This window comes from Tamandua tetradactyla, chromosome 6, assembly GCF_023851605.1.
Source record: "Tamandua tetradactyla isolate mTamTet1 chromosome 6, mTamTet1.pri, whole genome shotgun sequence".
NCBI lineage: Eukaryota > Metazoa > Chordata > Mammalia > Pilosa > Myrmecophagidae > Tamandua > Tamandua tetradactyla.
The window spans coordinates 69,812,914-69,827,235 of NC_135332.1; the positions used below are offsets into that span (position 1 = coordinate 69,812,914).

Sequence of the window (14,322 nt, forward strand, 5' to 3'; positions counted from 1 at the left end):
CAATACCACCTGACGGTAGCACAATAACATAAGTTCACTAATGAAGCTGAACGTGAGTATAGTTGAGGGAGAAGGGCTGGGGGTATGTATGAAACCAGAAGGAAAGGTAGTGGATAAAGGCTGAGATGGTATAATTTTGGAATGCCTAGAGTGGACAGTGATGGTGATTAAATGTACAAATAAAGAAATATTTTTGCATGAGGGAGAACAACTGAATGTCATCATTGCAAGGTGTTGAAAATGGATGGTATACAGGAAAAAGCACAATCAATGCAAGCTAGGATCTATAGCCAACAGTAGCATTGTAGTGTGCTTCCACTCAATGTAACAAAGGCATTATGCCAAAACTGAATGCCAACAAGTTGCCGGGGGGTGGGGGGTAAAGGGAAGGGTTTGGAGACTTTGTGGAAGGAAAGGAAATGTCTTCATATAGAGTATGGTGGTGAAGGCATGTCTATTTACTTAGGCTGGATCATATGTTGTGCAAATAAAACTGTTTAAAAATGAAGAGAGAAACAAGAACTAGAGAAAATGTGGAGAAAGAGATGTGCCTATTCACTATTTGTACAGAAGCTGAGAGGTGTAACCCCTCCAGAAGACAACGTTTGTGGTTCCACAGTAAGCTAGGCCTGGGGTTGCCATATGATCTTGCAACCCCACTGCTAGGTATTTACCTGGAGGACCTGAGAGTGGGGACAGGAATGGACATTTGCACACTGGTGTTCATGGCAGCAGTGTTCATGATTTGTAATGGATGAAAGCGGGCAAAGAGTACAATGACTGAGGGAAGGAAAGGGGAACTCTGGTGTGTACACAATGGACTACTGAGTGGCAGCAAGAAGGAATGAAGTTGTGAAGCAGTAACAAGGTGAATAAACCTTAAGGAAAGTTCAGTGGATGAATTGACAAAATAAAAAACAGTATCATGCCTCAAACATATGGACTAACTATAATGTACACATTTGAAGAATTGAAGTTGAGCGTATGGGTTATCAGGTTGGGCCCTATTGTAAATTGTCCTAGACTGTAAGTTCTCCTAGCAGTCACATGTATTCAGGAGTTGTAACTGCTAATTCTAAATTCTGAGATACTGAGCTCTTTGTGTATAAACTGTTCACTCCCAGAAACTTCAGATATATATGGTGACACCTGAGACTCAGAGTTACAACTATGAAGCTATAAAAGTCAGCATGACCTCATACATCAACTATTTAAAAAGTGATCAAATTTTAACTGGAGACATGAATGAAGCTAATCTGGATAGGACTAAGGTAAATCAGAATACAGGGTAAAAATATGTGTGAACTGTATGTATGTGAAGATTTGTTAATAAACATCATTTTAAAAAAGAATTCAAGGTGAAGGGAGATACAGTCCATATTTTAAACCTTCAATTTCTATATGAGACCAAAGTGAAAAATGTTTATTTGGTGTAAAAATTATTTTTTGGTAGTGCACTATCTAATTTAACTTCCATGGTCCGTTTAGATCAACACCACAAGTACATGGAATCTTGAATAAGGGATGAGATCTTGGTTCATACAGGTTTATTTGATGCCTTGATAAATCTCAGAGTAATTTGGGCAGAGAGTGAAAAAGTCCCCTGGGGAACTGTGGAGAAAGGAGGAAATAGTCAACTTCCCCATTTGGGAAATCCCTGGTATTATTTCAAGGAGTGGAGCAATGAATTCAATAGGCTGAGCCCATAATTTTGGGGTTCACCCTATGAAACTAATTTCTGCAAAGGAGAAGCTAAGCCTACTTATAATTATGCCTAAGAGTCACCCCAAAAGGACCTCTTTTGTTGCTCAGATGTGGCCTCTCTCTCTAAACCAACTCAGAAGGTGAACTCACTGGCCTCCCCCTACATGGGGCATGACTCCCAGAGGTGTAAATCCCCCTGACAACATGAGACAGGACTCCTGGTATGAACCAGTACCCAGCATCATGGGATTGAGAAAGTTTTCTCTACCAAAAGGGAGGAAGTTAGAAATGAGACAAAATAAAGTTTCAGTAGATGAGAGATTTCAAATAGAGTCAAGAAGTTATCCTGGAGGTCTTTATTATATAATTATAGATATTCCTTTTTAGCTTATGATGTATTGGAGTGGCTGGAGGGAAGTACCTGAAACTGTACTGGAAGTACCAGTAGCTGTGTTCTTGATGGTGATGGTATAACGCTACAGCTTTTACAATGTGGCCATGTGATTTGTGAATACCTTGTGTCTGATGCTTCTTTTATGCAGGGTATGGACAGAAAAAGCAAATAAGGATAATAAATAAATAATAGGGTGGTAAGGGGTAAAAGAAATTTGATAGATTGAAATACTAGGAGTTAATGTGAGGGAGGGATAAGGGACATAAGATGTATGAGATTTTTCTTTTTTATTTTTATTTATTTTTCCGGAGTGATGCAAATGTCCTAAATATGAGCTAAGTGATGTATACACAATTATGTGATGATATTGTGACCCATTGATTGCATACCATGTACGGAATGCATGTGTGTGAGGATTTCTCAATTACAACGTTTAAAAAAAAGAAATGCTAGGGAAAATCTAGAAAGATTGTCTGGAATTTTAGAGACATATGCTAAACAGCCTGGTGTCATAGACTCAGATCCAGGGCTGTGCTTACCATACTTTGGCAAATTGTTTCCTCCAAGGAACTGGGAATTTCAATATGGAAAGACCTATTTTTTGCAGTCAAAATTATCTTTGCAGAGCCGTAACATAGCTACAGCTTGGAAGCCTTTCGTATACCACTTAGGAAACCGTGTCAATAGGTAGCTGCTGCAGGGAGTGGCAGACACCTAACACTCAGATGAGCCAGAATTGTCATGTTTTTAAAAGATTTTAAAATTGAGGGTACTTGGAGGCCAGGTTTGAATATAATGATCTCTGTGTTCAAATGTGCCTGATGTTGGTGACAGGATAAATTCAAGCATCATTAAATACGATCCATTTGTCTCAGGGAAGGCTAACTTCCTTCTCTGTCTCAATTTCTTCATTTTTATAATACGGGTGACATTTTAACCAACTCTTTATTTTTGAATAAAATAAATTGCTACAAGTAGAGTGCTTTGAAGTGTACAATCAATATTGTTATTTATAATAGTATTACTATATCGTTATTTATTCCTCAGGTCCAGAAACTCCTTCTGAGTCCGGGCCCTGATCATTCATACCCTCCCTAAGAGAAGTATGAAGTTTGAGTCTAAGAAATTATATCAAAGTAGAAAAAAATATATTCAGTTTGATCAGAATTATGTGGAAATATGCAATTCCAGATTTAAATGAATCAATCATAAACAATAGCCCAATCCTTAAAGAGGGAGGGGGACATTGTTCACAACTTTTCACATTTTCCAAATAGTGTCAAATGTCTTGAAGTCAATGACTTCTTCCTCGAAGGAGTAATTCTAACAAGGTTAAAAGCTCACAGGAGGAATTTAGAAAATGGTAATCTTACATTGATAAATTTCCATACAATATTGGAAAATCTTAGTTGGTTATTAAAATAGCTAAAAGGGTTACTCACAATAAGAGGTACCATAATTTAAAGGAAGTAAACCAAAAGGTATTTTTCACTAAGTTAGGTATGAAGCTTGGCAATAATTTTTAATGCAGTTTTATTGATATATTCTCATACCATCTGATCATCCATAGTGTGTAACCAGTCATTCACAATATCATCCTATAGTTGTGCATTGATCACAATAATTTTTGAACATTTTCATTACGCAAAAAAAAGAACAACCAAAACATCCTATACCCATTATGACCCCTATTATTTATTTACTTTTTGTCCTTATTTTTCACTCATCTGTCCATAGTCTGTATAAGAGACTGTTAGCCACAAGGGTTTTGCAATCACACAGTCACACTAAAAAAGCTATATAATTATACAGTCATCTTCAAGAATCAAGCTACTGGATTATAGTTCAACAGTTTCAGATATTTGCTTCTAGCTATTTTAATACACTAAAAACTAAAATAGGATATCTAAACAATGCGTAAGAATAACCTCCAGAATAACTTCTCAACTCTATTTGAAATCGTTCAGCCACTGAACTATTATTTTGTTTCATTTATTTCCCCCTTTTTAGTTTAGTAGCTTTCCCAATCCCATGATGTGGGCCCAGGCTCCACCCCAGGAGTCGTGCTCCATGTATCCAGGGAGATTTGCACCCCTGTGAGTCATTTGCATATAGTGGGGATGACAATGAGTTCACCTGCTGACTTGGCTTAGAGAGTTGGCAATACTTTTAATAAATGAAAAAGGAATATCCTTGAAATAATGTAATGGGTCTCCAAAGACCATGAGACAAAAAATATTTTGCCTACTTGTCTACTTACAAAAATTAACTATCATGACTGTGGGTTAAATTATGTTTTAAATGTTTTAAACCAGAAAACAGAAAGTCTAACTCATTACAAATTTACACAGTTGGGATCAATTGTTTCTCTCTCTTTTTTTGTCAGTCCTCAGTCATCTCAGTTCACTGAAAGAGTTTAAGTCACTGAGTCTTGATGGTTTTTATGTAATCAATCCTGACACTTCCTCAGGAAGCTGACATACATTGTCCACCTAATCCCCCCTATTTGTCAACTGGACACTGACTGCTTGAGAACTCCTCAAATACTTCCCTCACAAGTGGTTTCCTTCAACATTAATTCTAGAACATGGCTTTAATAAAGAACAAATGCCCAAATCACAGTACCTGTCAGTTTCTGAGCCTTTTGTATGTTTCACTGTGGTATGCAAAGCTCAGACACACAGACCTGTTGGACACTTGCCCTTCTAAACTTCACTGTCTGGGAAGAAGATAGTAAAAAAAATATATAGTGGTACATACTTTGGTAGAAACACAGAGGTTTTGGTGATAGTTACCAATGTTAGATTTGAATACTGAAAGTGATACTTAAGCCAATATCTAAAAGAATGCCATGCTGGATATTATTATAGGGCCTTCCAGAACTAGGTGGTTGCAACAGTAAGTCACTGGCCACCTACAGAAGAAGTGATGGCATTCATGCCTCAGATCCTGCTGGGAGCAGATGCACAAAAATTGCCTGTAAATAAATATTCTACCCAATAATGCAACTGCCAAGACCTGTTCCTACAAGCAACCATTCAAGGTAGAACAAGGACTCAACATCTCCCTAGGTGTATACATTCTCAGTAACTGGATGAGCTCATGGGTGGTTTCTGGACTGAAAGTGCTGTAATGACAATTCCACTCCTCCGACAGCTTCCTTCCCCAACACAACACGTCTGCCTCCCTGGTAAGTAGAGTCTGTGATGTGGATCTCTGTAGGAACAAGAACACACAAGACATGGACTCGTGACCCTATATAGGCCACATGTGATATATAGCTATAAAGACCCCAATGCTGCTTTCCCTATACCACCAAGAGATCCCAAAATCTGTGCTCCTCTGAAGAGCCCCACCCCCCCCCCCCCTTGGGGTAAACTCTGCTAGTGGAAGACAACACTCTTGTCAGACACATGATACCAAGTTGCAGACTCATGACTAGTATCATCATGAATGTGTATAAGGAAGAGGTGGTGAATACTGATAGATGTACATTATCGTTTGTGCCAATTTGAAAATGTTAGGCATCTCATAATCCAATCTTCTGCAAGCAGCCATTTCTTTTCATCCTGATTTGATCATGCATGTTGGAAACTTTGATTAGATTATCTGCACAGAGATGTGACATGCTCAATTGTGGGTGTGACCCTTGATTAGATGTAAATATGACTCCAACCCATTCCAGGTGAATCTTGATTATTTTACTGGAATCCTTTAAAAGAGGAAATGTTTTGGAGAAGTGACAGAAGCCTCAGAGCTGACAGAGAGAGCAGAAGTGGACGCTTGGAAAACAGTTGCTTCAGAGAGCAGAGACATGGAAATGCTTGGAGCCCAGCGGACATCACCATGAGATGTCAAGCAAGACAGAACTTGGAGAGAGCCAATGGAAGCCAAGAAATGAAAGCCAGCCCCAGAGAAGCAAAGTGAGGAACCCCCACAGGAATAGAAGCTAACGTAACAGAGCCCAGGAGCAAGGGATCAGCAAATGCCAGCCTCATGATGACACAGCTGGCAGAGGAGTTCCGGACACATCAGCCTTTCTTGAGTGAAAGTAACCTCTTGTTGGTGCCTTAGTTTGGATCATTTTATAGGTTTAAAACTATAAACTTATAACTTATTAAATTCCCCTTTTAAAAAGCCATTCCAGTTCTGGTATATCACAGTTTGACAGTTTAAGAACTAACACAGACAAAGTTGTAGACTCATGACTAGTATCATGAATATATATAAGGGAAATGTGGTAAAAACAGATGTAGGTACATTATTGTCCTATTTCAGAAATGTTGGTACAAAAAGAAAACCCAAAGTCTACATGAAAATAAAATATGGTTCACAGATGTGAGCACAGATATGAGTGCTGACAATTAATGAAAGAAAATTCTTAAAATTCTAAAAGAAAATGAGAGTTCTGTTCATTCATGTACTCATTTTTGCTGGTTTTCTTACCCAAATTATCAGCCTGAATGAGGATGGATAGAACTAGAACAGCTAGATATCTATGTTCATAACCAATTCTCCACCTACTCACAAGTTATGAGAAAATTATTGCACAAAAGTTACTACAAGAAAAGAAGAGTTAATTAAATATTAATTATAATATAATAATATAAATATTATTAAAGGGCAGTCTGATGGAAAATTGAGAGTTCGATAGAGAAGGGAGAGTTGTTGGATGATTTGGCCTATGCTTCCATTTACAGCTCTGTGAAACAAGAATACAAAGGAGAAATATCTATTATTTGAGCTTGACCTGCTGATACTTTGAGCATCAAAAATGATAGATGAAATGCTAACATCATGTTTTAGTTAGTAAGCTGCTGAAATGTGATATACTAGAACTAGAATGCTTTTGAAAAAGGTGAATTTAATATGCTACAAGTTTACAGTTCTAAACCTATGAAGTTGTCCTAACTAAGGCACCAACAAGAGGTTACCGTCACTCAAAAAAGGCCGATGTATCAGGAACACCTCTGTCAGCTGTGCAGTCACATGGCTGGCATCTGCTGGTCCCTTGCTCCTGGGCTCCATTGCTTTCAGCCTCTGTTTCTGTGGGGGTTCCTCACTTTGTTTCTTTGGGGCTGGTTTTCATCTCTTGGCTTTTGTTGGCTCTCTCCAGGTTTTAGCTTAACATCCCATGGTGATGTCTGCTTCCAGCATCTCCAAACATCCGTGTCTCTGTTCTCTGAAGCAACTGTTCTCCAAGCATCTACATCTGCTCTCTCTGTCAGCTCTGAGGCTTCTATCATTTCACCAAAATGTTTCCTCTTTTAAAAGATTCCAGTAAACTTATCAAAATTCACCTGGAATGGGTGGAATCACGTCTCCATCTAATCAAGGGTCACACCCACAACTGGGTGTATCACAACTCTGTGGATATAATCTAGTAAAAAATTTCAGCTGACAGTATTGAATTATAATTAAGAGAAACAGCTGCCTCCACAAGACTGCATCAATTAAAACATGGGGTACATGATACTTTCAAACCAACACACATGGTAAATCCCATTTAAGGAAAAAAATACATTTAAACTCATACTCAATAGTGAAATATTTATGCTTTCCCACTAATTCCAGGAACAAGATGAGGATGCCCATTTTGACAAGGAGTTGAGTGACTGTATGGGCTGGGTGTGGGTGTAGCCCAGCTGTTCTTTGGAGCAGGAGTGAACTCGACTTGTCCGATTCTGTCATCTTCCCAGAAAGACAAAGACATTGATTTTTGAATGTTAAATCAATCTTGCATTCCCTGGATGAGCCCACCTTGACCATAAGGAGTAGTCAATAACTGCTGTAAGGAAGCAGAGACTGGAAATGATCCCTCACACAGATTCTTATTTCTGTCTCTTCAGTTCAAGAAGTCTGATGGACCACAGCATGATCCCGTCCCTATGCCACAGACTGCAAACTCAAGTTGGTAAACAGGGGCAATCATATGGCTCACTTTGGTTCCTGTCTTCTCCATTCCAGTATGGAGATATGGATCCTTTAACTGTCCCTCTTTTGTGTATTGACAGCAGATAACTTGTTCTGGGTTTTTACAGGTCCAGAGCCAGAGGAGATTTTTGCCTTAGAACAGACCATGCCTATAATAGACTTTGATGAGCTCTCATACTGGCTTTAAACTTGAATTGTATTTGTATGTTACTGAAATGGTTTAAGGATTTCTGATATTGTGGTGGAGTGAATTTATTTTGTATATGAGAAAAGCATGTTCTTTTAGGGTCTAGAAGGTGGTATATACTGGTTTGAAAGGATTTATGTACCTCCAGAAAAGCCACACTTTAATCCTAATCCAATCTTGTAGAGGCAACCATTCCATTTAAACCTTATTCAATGCCATATGTTGGAAACTTGATCCGATTATCTCTTCAGAGATGTGACGCACCCAACTGTGGGTACTGACTTTTGAATAGAAGGAGATGTGATTCCACCCATTCCAGGTAGTTCTTGATTAGTTTAATGGACTCCTTAATAAAAGGAAGCATTTTGGAGAAATCTTCAGAATGAGGGGAGAGTAACAGAGCAAAGTCACAAGAACCATGAGAGCCCACACAGCCAAAGACCTTTGGAGATGAAGAAGGAAAATTCCCCCTGGGAGAGCTTCGAGAAACAAGAAGCCTGGAGAGAAAGCTAGCAGACATCACCATGTTCACCTTGGGCCTTTCAGTTGAGAGAGAAACCCTAAACTTCATCAGCTTTTCTTGAATGAAGGCAACCGCTTGTTGGTACCTTAATTCAGACATTTTTATAGACTTATTTTTTAATTGGAACATTTTCATAGCTTTAGAATTGCAAAATTGCAATTTATTAAATTCCCCTTTTTTAAAAGCATTGCATTCCAGCAGCTAACAAGCTAGAACAGACCCCTACCTCACACCATATGTAAAATCAATTTAAATGGATGAAGGACCTAAACATAACAGCACAAAAGTACAAATCTTAGAAGGTACATTAGGAACAAATATTTATGAACAGGTAATTAGCAATGAATATTTAAATGATAGCAAAAACATGAGCCACAAAGGAAATAATAGATAAATTTGACCTCATCAAAATTAAAAACCTTTCACTCTGTATTTTATGTATAATTGTCAGTAAACTGACAATATTTTCTAAAATTAAGGGAAAAAATCCTTTGTGCATGACTACCACCATATTTTGTCAGGCAACTCTCACTGAGGTCTCAGCCTGGGCCCTGCAACTGCAATGGACCCACATCCAAAATATGGCAACTTTGTAAGATATTGCCTGGTAACTAAAGTCAATCAAAATCACCAAAAAAATTACTAAGTCTATGGAAATGGTAACAGCAGCAAAATATGGTTGAGCTGAAAGGGAGATGAAACCAGCTCAAGTATATGGTGTAGGATCTTTGGCTCTGTATGAAAGAGCTGATATTATGGGGCCTGAAGACAAGAGGAAACACCTCATCATTGGTGTATCCTTGGATTGAGGACTTCGTGATGCTATTCATTCCTCAGTTGCTAAACAGATGAAAAGTGAGGTAGCTACATCATAGCAGCCAGAAAAGACATTATACTTGTTGGAATTGATGATAAGATCTGGGGCATACTTTATAGGACTCACTCTGACCAGTTTCTAGTGACATTTAAAGGAGTGGGAAGGAAACTCCTATATTTGGAGATGCATGACTCCTTGCCCTTGAATTATTAAATTCTGGATATGAATTTGATGAAGGATCTATCATCCTTAATAAATTCAGATCTGTCATCTACTCTAAAACAGAAGAAAACCCCATTTTTTCCTTTAACACCATTGCAAATGCTGAGAGCCTAAGTATCTATGATGATATTGATGCTGACATGTTACAAAATTACCAAGAATACAATCTGGCAAACATCATCTATTACTCTCTAAAGGAGTCCACCACTGGTGAGCAAAGTGCATGGATGATGGCCATGGACAGTGTTAGCAAGAATGCTTCTGGGATGATAGACAAATTGACCTTGACATTCAGTTGCACACACCAAGCTGTCATCTCAACAGAGTTGATTGAAATCATCCCTGGCACAGCAGCTCTGGATTAATGAAAATCAAGTTTCATTCTCAGGTAAGAGGTAAAGAAGAACAATTAAGCCAGCTGATTTTATTGCGCTTACTGCTTCCCTTGTCAGAAGAAACTGCTTGTTCGTTGTTTAAAATTACTAAAGACAGCAAGAGGCGGGCCGCGGTGGCTCAGCGGGCAAAGTGCTTGCCTGCTATGCCGGAGGACCTCGGTTCGATTCCCGGCCCCAGCCCATGTAACAAAAACGGAGAAACAGAATACAATAAAACAAGAAAATGTTTAAAAATGTTTCCCTTTCTTCCTTCCTTCCTTCCTTCTATCCTTCCTTCCTTCTCTCTGTCTTTCCTTTAAAAGAAAAAAAAAAAAAAAAAAAAAAAAAGACAGCAAGATATTTGTAAATTATCTTACAATAAATAACTTACAATTAAAAAACCTTTGTACATCCAAGAAATTATAACAAAGTGAAAAGACGGCCTGCAGAATGAGACTACACATATAGTTGTATAAATATATTGGATAAGGGCTTAATATCTATCATAAACAAAAGCTTTTACAATGCAGCGGCAGAGAAAAATTATCCAGTTTAAAAAATTGACAAGTGACTTGAATAGACATTTTTCCAAAGATATACAAATGCACAAAAAGCATATGAAAATGTGTTCAATATCATTAGCTTTAAAGATATACAATTGAAAGACCATGTGCATGTCTTTTCATTAATGCAATTTTCTTCATACACATTTTATATTCACATACCATGTAGTCACTCAATGTGTAAAATCAATGGTCCACAGTATCATCATATAGCTGTGCATTCATTATCACAATCAACATTTTCTACTTTTTGTGAAAAATAATATATATACAAAAAAGCAATAAATTTCATAGCACACATAGATGTGGTTCCTTAGGAGACTAAATGTTGAGTTGCCCTATGACCCAGCAACAGCACTAGTTGATATATACCCAGAAGAGCTGGAAGCAATAGCACAGACAGTTGCACACTGATGCTCATAGCAGCATTATTCACAATTGCCAAAAGATGGAAACAAACCAAATGCCCATCAACAGATGAGTAGATCAATAAAATGTGGTATATACATATGATGGAATATTATGCAGCAGTAAGACCAAATGACATCCTGAAGCATATGACAAAATGGATGAGTCTTGAGGACATAATGCCGAGCAAAATTAGCCAGACACAAAAGGATAGATACTGTATCATTGCACTTTTATGAACTGCATAAAGGTATAATCAGAGGCTTATAATTAGAATATAGGGAACTTAGAGATACATAGAAGCTAGAGATGGGTGAACCGTTAGCTAATGAGATTGAACTCCAATATAAGGGAACAGATAGAAGTGAAGGTGATTCTCTAGTGAGTCTGTAAGTAATATTACCATATTGAAGATGAACAAGATTGAAAGGGGAAATATAGACCTAGGTGTCCCACTGACTCACACTAGAAATATGAATTAGTTCTTGCAAGAATTTCTTCAAAGATATGATTCATGTACAAATGGTGTCTAAGTCCAGGGTACGGGAGGAAACTGCTATTGCATGCTATGGGCTATGTTCAAAAGGAAACCATCAGCACTACCACAGCAAAGGCAGAGGTAAATATTGGGGGAGGGACATGAGCTAAGAGGAGGTTTAGATTTCTTATTTGATGAGGGTGTGTTTATTGGTCTTTCTCTTCTCTCTTAAGAACAATGAAATTATTTAAAATTGGAAATGTTGAACTCTTGGACTTTAAAAATTATTTAAAATTGGACTGTGGACTTTGGGGCCTACACATGATACTTGATGAATGCAGGTGGCTGAAGGATGCATTGACTGAGAAGTAGATTGACGAACGATGGCACATACTTATGAATACAGATTGTGCTGCTACAAAAAGGAACAAAGTCATGCAACGATGGGAATGAACATGTGGGACATCTGCTGAGGCAAAACGAGTGAGAACAAAAGAACAAGAATGGCATGGTCACCTTTAGAAAATGCTTATAAGAAAACGGGCCTAGATTTCAAGCTTTTAGAGCAGACACATTAAGTTTGGAGTCATGATTATTATTTATGGATTTCAAGAGGCTGTTTATATATATATATATATATGATCTGGAACTGAAATTTTCTGTAGCACATAATCTAACTCAACCTATCTGTATACCTTATTTGAACAATTGAAACACAGGAAGCCCAGAATAAGAAAGAGGTCCTTTAATCCTGTAAAGAGTATTGCAATGCCTGGACACATCCTGGAGTATATTAAGTAGATAATCAAAAAGTATTGGCAAAGTCCCTTGAGGGATGGGAGAAACAATTTAGAATATTAAACCCTACTACCAGGGAATCCCTATTACTGTGTCAAACTTTAGAGACATCCAAATCAATAGGCCATGCCCTCGACCACGAGGCTTACTCTTGTGAAGCTTATGTAGGTAGTGGAGAAGCTTAGACTACCTATAGGCATGCCTAAGAGTTGCTTCTGGAAAACCTCTTTTGTTACTCAGATGTGACCTCACTCTCTCTAAGCCCAACTCTGCAAGTGAAATCATTACCCTCCCCCCTCTGTGGGACATGACATCCAGGAGTGAAAGTCTCCCTGGCAACATGGGAGATGACTCGCAGGGATGAATCCAGACTTGGCACCATGGGATCAACAATTCCATCCTGACCAAAAGGGGGAAAAGAAGTGTAATTAATAAAGTGTCAGTGGCAGGAGAGTTCAAATAGAGTTCAGAGGCTATTCTGGAGGTTGCTCTTACACAAGCTTCAGTTAGATATTGCTACCTGTCATAACCTGCCAAATACCAACTAGGGCCATTCCAACCAATCCTAAAGAACACCTAGGGCAATATATAAGATTCTACAAGGGTTCCATGCCCTAGAGAAACTTTCCAGAAACCTATACCTCCAAATGGGTCCCTGGTCCAGATAAGTACAGAAACCTAGAGGGCCCAGCCTCTCCAGAACATCGGATAGTTCCCGAGCCCATATTAGTGACAGACCCTTCCAATATGAAAAATTTAGAATGGCCATAGCCCAACACCCATAAATAGAGGGAAGGAAAGATCAAAGGTGATAGTGAAGTTATACAGTGAAGATAGAATTTAACAAATGAATATGAATGCTGAATCATTAAATTGATATCTTTTTTAGTCTCCAGTATCTTAGAACAGCTAGAAGTAAAAACCTAAAATTGTGGAATTATAACCCATGTCAAACTCTGAAAAATGTTCTATAACTAACTGTGGTGCTGTGCTTCGAAATTTATTGCTTTTTTTTTGTATATATGTTATTTTTCACAAGGAAAAAAGTCGATTGTGATGATAAAAAAGTATTTAAGCCTTCTAGCCTCGTATATTCTGGAGCAGCTGGAAAGAAAAATCTGAGAGAATTGTATGGTCGCCCATGGCAAGCTCTGGGATCTGTCCTGTAACTATTTGTTGAAGAGTATTTTGAAAACCATTGCTTTTTTCTTTCTTTGCTTTTTATATATGTTACACCATACAAAGAAAAAGGTTTAAAAAAAAAGTATCAGCAAAGTCCCTTGAGGGATGGAAGAATAAATATGGAACTATTAAACTTTACATTGGGGAAACCCTTGATACTGTGCCAAATATTAGGGACACTCAAATTAATAGGCCAAGCCCTTAATCTTGAGGCTTACTCTTGTGAAGCTTGTGTATGTAGTGGAGAGGCTAACATGTATATCAGTTAATATATAGATATGTCTAAGACTTACTTCTGGAGGACCTCTGTTGTTGCTCAAGTTTGGCCTCACTCTTTCTAAGCTTAACTCTGCAAGTGAAATCATTGGCCTCCCCCCTACATGGGACATGACGTACTGACTTGAATATCTCCCTGGAAGCAGCGACATGACTCCCAAGGATGAGTCTAGCCCTGGCACTGCGAGATAAACAATGCCATCCTGACCAAAAGGGGAAGAGAAGTGTGACAAATTAGGTACCAGTAGCTAAGAGAGTTCTAATAGAGTCAAGAGGCTACTCTGGAGGTCACTCTTATGCAAGCTTCAGTTAGACATTGCTATGTATCATAACTTGCCAAACCCAAATCAAAACAATTCCAGCAAATCCTAAAGATTATCTAGGGCAATATATAAGATTTTACAAATGTTCCATGCACTAGGGTAGTTTTCCAGAAACCTACAACCTCCAGCTGGGTCCCTG

At 38.2% G+C, this 14,322-nt stretch overlaps 1 pseudogene; it reads left to right on the plus strand.

Annotated features, from left to right (window-relative positions):
- The first annotated feature begins 9,257 nt into the window (after nt 1–9,257).
- LOC143686111 (ATP synthase F(1) complex subunit gamma, mitochondrial pseudogene) lies at nt 9,258–10,146 on the plus strand (annotated as a pseudogene).
- Nucleotides 10,147–14,322: the final 4,176 nt, after the last annotated feature.